At 37.6% G+C, this 7,035-nt stretch overlaps 1 pseudogene; it reads left to right on the top strand.

Annotated features, from left to right (window-relative positions):
• LOC117175342 overlaps positions 1–7,035 on the top strand; it is a 27,185-nt pseudogene that overhangs the window by 10,930 nt on the left and 9,220 nt on the right.

The raw sequence follows: 7,035 nt of genomic DNA, 5'->3' as shown, positions 1-7,035 counted from the left end.
GCGAGGGCGCATACTTTGAATAAAATATTTGTTATCATTCTCTTGAAATAAATGTGTTTTTTTCTAGAAAAAATACCGGTTTCATATGTATACACCTGGTATTTCATAACAAGACGACGTAGGGTGCACTTACAATGTTTTGACTTCTCTTTACAGTTTCAGAATGTTTTGAATCTTAAAATATTTTCTTAAAGAACAATAATATGCCAAACATTTATTGGTACAAGTATTATTTACATTTAATGAGACGTGACAACATGCTTAACTTAATTTAGAAAAAAATGACGCTTCATGCTTTTTTACCGTGCACAGTTGAAGTTTTCTGGTTTAGACACGGAGCTACCACCAAAAAAAATAGGTTACTGCAATCCAATTGGACGATCACAACAAAAGTACGAGTTTACATACTTAAATAGGTGTTTAACTGATGATTAGAAAATGTAGAAAAATAAAATAAAATTAGAGCAAAATGATAAGTAATTATGTTTGAAAATTCAGATCTTAACGTTTCCAACTTCGAATCGACTGCGTGTGGATAACAGCTCTCCTGTCGTTTGGTTATTGACCAATTTTCATGTTTTTTCAATGCTCAGAATTAAATCCTGCAGAGCCTCATTAGACCTTATTTTTAATGTTCTGTCTTTAAAATTTATTATTTAAACAAAAGGAACCTAAAAATTGAACATTTTACGAATATTATAAATATTAGGTTCAGGATTTAGGGTAATTGTTATAAATAATTAATATAAACAATTACTTTCATATGGTGATCAACCACATCGAAAAACTTTATCTTGATTAAAAATGGCTAAATATCTCGCAGAAGTAGTATTAAGAATGAAAAATAACCATTATTCAACAATCACCACTATTATAAATATTTTGGTAAACAAATTGTGTTATTTTATTTTTTTCGTAGATGTTTTTCTCATCAACCAATTTCGGAAAAGATTTTTCTCTGCTAAATCAGGTTGCAGTTTTCTCAGTGGTTATATTTCATTAAGAAAGTGTGGTAGTAACTCGCTATTGTTATTTTTATTAAGAATGTTTTGAATAAATAGTCATTTATAGAAAGTTTTACCACTGAATAAGCACTACTATCGAGATGCAATATAATAATCATTATGAAAAAACCGCTTATTCAGACGCAACCTTCCTACAGATCACTGTTTATTTAAAATATTGTCAATAACAATAACAATAGAGAAATTTTAGCACACTTTTTTAATGAATTATAACCGTATGAAAGTAATTGTTTCTATTCATTGTTTATAAGAGTTAACCTCAATCCTAAACCTAATATTCATGTTCCTGAAGTATATTTGCAATAATTCTGATAGATAGCGAGTCTTTTCTTTCTTTGGAGAAAATAAATAATATTCATAAAATGTCCAATTTTGACGTTCTATTTGTTTAAATAATAAATTTCACAGAGTGAAATTAAACAGTCAGACCTAATGATAATTTATAGAGTTTAATTCTAAGAATTTAAAAAAAAAACATCAAAATTTGTCAAAAATTGAGGGCCAGGATGTAAGAACCGGACGAACGTTCGAAACTGGTAAAACTATTGTCCACGTGAAGAAAGTGGTGATGAAAAATTTTGTTTTGAATTGTAATTTTTCAAACATACATTTTAATAGGAAATTTAATTGCGCATCTTTTTTTCTACATGCAAAAAGTTGTAGCTTTATTAGTTTTACAAATAAATACAAAAAACGATTTTTACACCAAACCAAAATTTAATTTCTATTTTAAGTTCAACTTGTGCTCAGTTACTCAATTTTAGTAATTTCATAATAAAATTTACAGGGATTACGGTTTGCACGTCATAAAAACTGGACATTGATACTTTTCAGCGCTTGGGGAGTCGAGCGAATTTTGACCTAGAAAGAAGTTCCAGCGATAAAGTTGTTCAGTAAGGAATGAAGAAGTTTCGCGGTGGTCCGGGAATCAGGGTAGTATTTTTTCAGTCTGTCGTCGCGTCGTTTTTTCTAGACAGTATCCATACGCCTTAAGTACCATGAATTGTTCATCTTCGAGGTATCAGACGCTAAGATCTATTCATCATCATCGGTCAGTTTGAAGAGCGCATCTGGGATATGATGTAAGGCGTCTTTCTTAAGAATAATATTGAGGTCCCGGAGGACCTAGGCCTTATCGTTAAAAGGAAATCCTTTGAGATACACTCTGAAGTTCCGGTTTCCGTTTTGGGCCTCAAGACGCACCTGCTTGGTGACGGTGTAATTTCTTTGAACTGTAGGCAGGATCTTACTGGTGCAGACTATCAAACAATCTTTACCCTGCTACTTTTATGTAAGTACCACAAGGAGTCCGGAAACCCTTGTGTTGGTCTTGGGGCTAGAGGGCTTTTCGACTACGTTCTTAAACATTGGGTAGGATAGTATTAATGCTCTAGTTAAGACTTCTTTTAAACAGTCGGATCCCACTTGCTATTTTTCGCCCTAATAACACTTCGTTCTTTACAGAGATCTTGTGAAGACACACCCTCAGCCAGTCTTTTATAGTTAAGCCCACCTCAATCGAATTCGAATGCTGGATAAAAGTTTCGGTGACGATTATCATGTCTTTCACGTGGCTCAAGACATTTGGTCTCATTTTGGGCGTGATAAATCATTTCATCAACATTTAAAAGGTCTCCTGGGGATCAGTCAATCCGACGGGCATCCTCTCATATTAAAAAATCCTTTGTCTGATGACGTAAAAGCGATACATTTCTGTTTGTGTTCGTCTAAAGGAAGTTAGCAAACCTTTAAGCTGTAATCAATTGTTACCATATATTTGATAATTTTTAATTGTTTGGGGGAACTTGTCATGTACAAGAGTCTCCATTTCCCTAGCTATACCTAGTGAACGATGTAGTGCTATATACAGTTTCCCTTTTTGTTAAGCCGTTCTTTTCGGATTCTTTTTAAAATCCTGCTTAAAATGTTTTCCCGTACTTGGCATGGATATCAATTCTTTCGGTAGTGCGCGTAAGAAGAACTTTCGACAGGTTATTTTATCGGATTTTCAAATTATTGTTTCCTATCCAATATTGTCTAGGCGCCTGTTCGTTGGATCTGGTAATGTGAATTTCATGTCAAGGTTTTTGGAAATGCACCGGTAGGATCTCTCGATTAGCTATTGTGAACGGTGTTAGGATCCCATAGAAATGTGCTCACTTAAATGAATGATTTGGAATCTCTATTTGAGGTGCGAATGTCGATAGCCTGCTGTTGGGTGTCGAAATTGCTTTTAAGTACGTTACTGTTGATATTGTTGTGTTCAAGGAAGCTATATTTCTTAAATCGGCGGAGGTTGTCACGCTCGAGTTTGTCGTTACTATCTATGCTGCTAGATGTGTGAACGGGTCCAGTATATCTAAGTTATTGGCTGGCCCGAACGGGTCTAATTGTTACGAAATGTTTTGTTGTAATCTTGTGACGCCCACCCTTTAAGATGCTTACGTCTTTTACGCAATTGCGAGCATCTTTCTTTTCGCGTATCCGAAGTACTTAATTGTAATAGCTGCAGGGTTTTACTTATTTCAGAGTTTTATAATTCTGCTTTCATATGCCTAATCATAGTGTATGTATTTGTCGCTAATACTATAAACAAATTTTTTAAGTTTCAAATTTGCGTATGAAAGATGAAATCATATCCCCATAAGATGACAAAAGTGAACTATTGTTTAATTTCGCATAATTATTTAACGGATTTAATTTTATACCCGAAAGTGTCAGTTGTTTTCTCATGTTACCGATGGTGCGTATTTCTTGTCCTCGTGCGACTAGGTGATTATTTGGAACAAAAAAGGGACAACAAAAATAAATCAAATTTTTAAGCTTGAGATTTTTCCTTTCTACAGTTAAAAAGAGCAAAAACAACAAATTCTATATCTGGCGAACAGATACTTTCTAACGAGAGAATTGCCGAAAGTGCTTGGATTTCCGAATTCGAAAATGAACACGTAAAGCTTCTGCTTCGTCGAGTGGAGCATATGACAGGTTTGTCAATCAACACTGGCGAGGAACTGCAAATCGCTTATTACGATATCGGGGGCCTTTTTCTAGCGCACTACGATTCCTATGATGTAAATAAATTATGAATTAACTATAAGATTAATGTCGAGATAATACTTCACTGAAAAAAAATAACTCTTAAACTTTCCAGGATGTCCAATTTTTCGGCTGCAATAATGGAAATCGTATCGCCACTGTTCTGTTTTATGTAAGTAAAAAAATGCTGGTCAGTCCGTGTGTGCAATATAAGTAAATTCGAATTTGAATTCATTCGGTTAATCCGCACACGTTGAATAGTATTGAAATAAGGAGTCTCTTTTAACTCGGTCTGAATGTAAAAGAAAACCGTCATTGCATCTAACCAGTGAATTATTCAATAAGCCTGTTTTGTAACTTCACTTTCATATGGCGAGCAAAACTTTTACTGAAGATTAATTTGAATCCAAGTAACTGCAAGTACTAATGAATTTTTGCTGACATAGAAATCGGTTCTAGAAGCTTCTGCGTCCACAACTCTTATACATTGTAATAGCATGCACTAATTATCTTATATAACAGTTTAGTAATTACGTTATCTGCCGAAATTTGATGCACATTAGAGATATGTTAAAGGCCTGTTATAAATTAGGTCAAGTATTATTATCCACAGTTTGAACTTAATCTTGTGTAGAGGAAAATTGCTTAAAACGAATACGTTTAAGACTTAGGATTAATAGTTTATTTAGTGCAGAGAACACCTCTCATGTTCTCTATGCAAGATACAGAGAGCGAATCTAGGCAAGAGAGGTGAGGTAAACCGCTATTTTTTTTTACTACAAGAATCAAATGAAGAAGTCATCTTAATATCGTCACATCTTAGTATTGTCACATTTATTAAAATTTGACAAAATAGACGTAAACGAGGAATTCTTTGTCTAAGTATTAGTATTAAATTCTGGGTTGAAACCGTCACAGCCCCTGACGCTTGGGTGATCCATTTGCGTCACCTAATAAGCCTTAAGCATGGCCCCAAAGTCCTCTCCATAAAGAGAGGACCGCAGCCACGCTGTTGGCTGATATTTCAGACACACTGATGCAGAAACTGCCTGTGAGTGTTACTCGTTTCCCCGCAATCGCAGGGCAGTGACAGAGAATATAAGTGGAAGTCTCGTTATCCTTTCCGCACAGAGGACAGAGGGGACTTTCTTCTTCTGTGTTACCGGAGGTTTCCATGTCCTATAAACATTTCTGTTAGGACTTTGACTTCATTCCTCCCAAGCTTAAGTATTTCTTTCGCTCGATGAGGTTTTAGCTTTGAGCCCAAGAGTGTTTTAGCCTGTCTGCAGCCAGAAACCGCATCCCACTCATTCTGATGTTCTTCGATCAGCCAACTGTTAATATCTTCAGTGACCAACCTACTGGAAATGCCTACAACTGGCTCAGGTCCAGTGAAATTTTCCTTTGCTGCTAGCTTTGCTAGCCTGTCCGATATCTCGTTGCCGTGGTCATTGTTCCATTCAGAGCCATGATGGCAGTCCTGCTATCTGAGCAGATGCGAATGTTTCTTTCTTTGCCATACTCCATTGCCTTGTAGGCGCACTGGAGCAAAGACATTATCTCAGATTTTAGAACTGTTGCGTAGAACCCCATCGCAATTGTGAAGATCATTCCGTTCCTTCTACGATATGCACCTGCTCTAGCGTTCTCCTTGTTCCTGGAGCCATCTGTAAACCAGTTGTCTCCATCACTGGGCAGGTTTGCCTCACCGTTAGCTCATTCCTTTTTCATGGATAGGCTAATTTGGTAATTTTTGTCGAAGAGGTAGCGACATGTGGACATTTGTCCCTGAGCATGCTCACTGTCGGCCTCCTCGCGATTTTGATTGGTATCCGTATAACTGTCGAAATACTGCTATCCTTTACCATATTTAATCTCCAGGCAGCCTTCGCAGCCACGGCCTTTATGGTGAGATGGAGGGGCTCCAAACCTGTTAGTGCCCTCAGGGCCATCGTGAATGTCCACTTCAAGGCACCAGTGATACCTCTTAGAATCAGTCCCCTGATTCTTTCCAGGCGGGACTTCACAGTAGAAAGTTTGGCCCTGGTCCACCAGACGACTGCCGCATAGCTGAGTCTGGGTCGCAGGATCGCTGTGTACATCCACATAAGTGTCTCCGGTTTTAAGCCCCAGCTTTTCATTATGGCTCTTCTACAGTGCCAAATAGTCGCTACTAGCTTCTTACATTTGTTTTCGAGGTGCTTATTCCATGACAGCTTCTTATTCAGAATGACTCCTAGATATTTGGCTTGCCCTTTGATTTCCAGTTTTTGTCCAGCCAATTTCAATGTACTCGTGGTTCCCTGCTCTTACACAATGAATATACTATTCTTAGTGCTTGCTGCCTTACTCCGAAGAGCGCATCTAGATAGTGACCGCGCACGATAACCAGTATATCGTCCGCATAGCCTATAAGCTGGACGCCTTTACTCGTGAGTAGATGAAGCAATTTATCCACTGCCAGGCACCGCAGCAAGGGTGATAGAACACCTCCCTGCGGATATCCCGAGTCAACGGTTCCACATAAAGTGGTGTCACCCTTAGTCGTGATTAGATTCTTATTGGCCAACATATGGCAGGTCCATTCCGCGACTGCTCTAGGCACGTCGTGTGCGATGATGGCCGCCCTGATCACCTCTCCAGAGGTGCAGTTAAAGTCTCCCTCGATGTGCATTAAGGTTCCAATCGCGAGGCCTTTCTGCTTCAATTGTCCTTCAATTAGTTTAACCCTCGTACCAGCGGATGGGTCTGGCCAGACCTTTTTCATTTTCAATCATTAATTCTACATATTTGTATCTGAGATAGCGACTTGGCCTTTCAGGTAGCTTCCTAAAATTTTATTGGCTATCGATCCATGCATTTGGTTTTTTTTAAAAATTGCTCGAAATAGGTGAAAAAAAGGACGTTTCGCAAAAATTACGCGAACCAGCGAATGGTGTCTAGCCAGACCCCTATATATTTGTATGGGAAATAC

This window comes from Belonocnema kinseyi, chromosome 6 (assembly GCF_010883055.1).
Source record: "Belonocnema kinseyi isolate 2016_QV_RU_SX_M_011 chromosome 6, B_treatae_v1, whole genome shotgun sequence".
Taxonomy (NCBI): Eukaryota; Metazoa; Arthropoda; class Insecta; order Hymenoptera; family Cynipidae; genus Belonocnema; species Belonocnema kinseyi.
The sequence above is the reverse complement of the archived record's forward strand: the minus strand, read 5'-3'. Positions and strand labels throughout refer to the sequence as shown.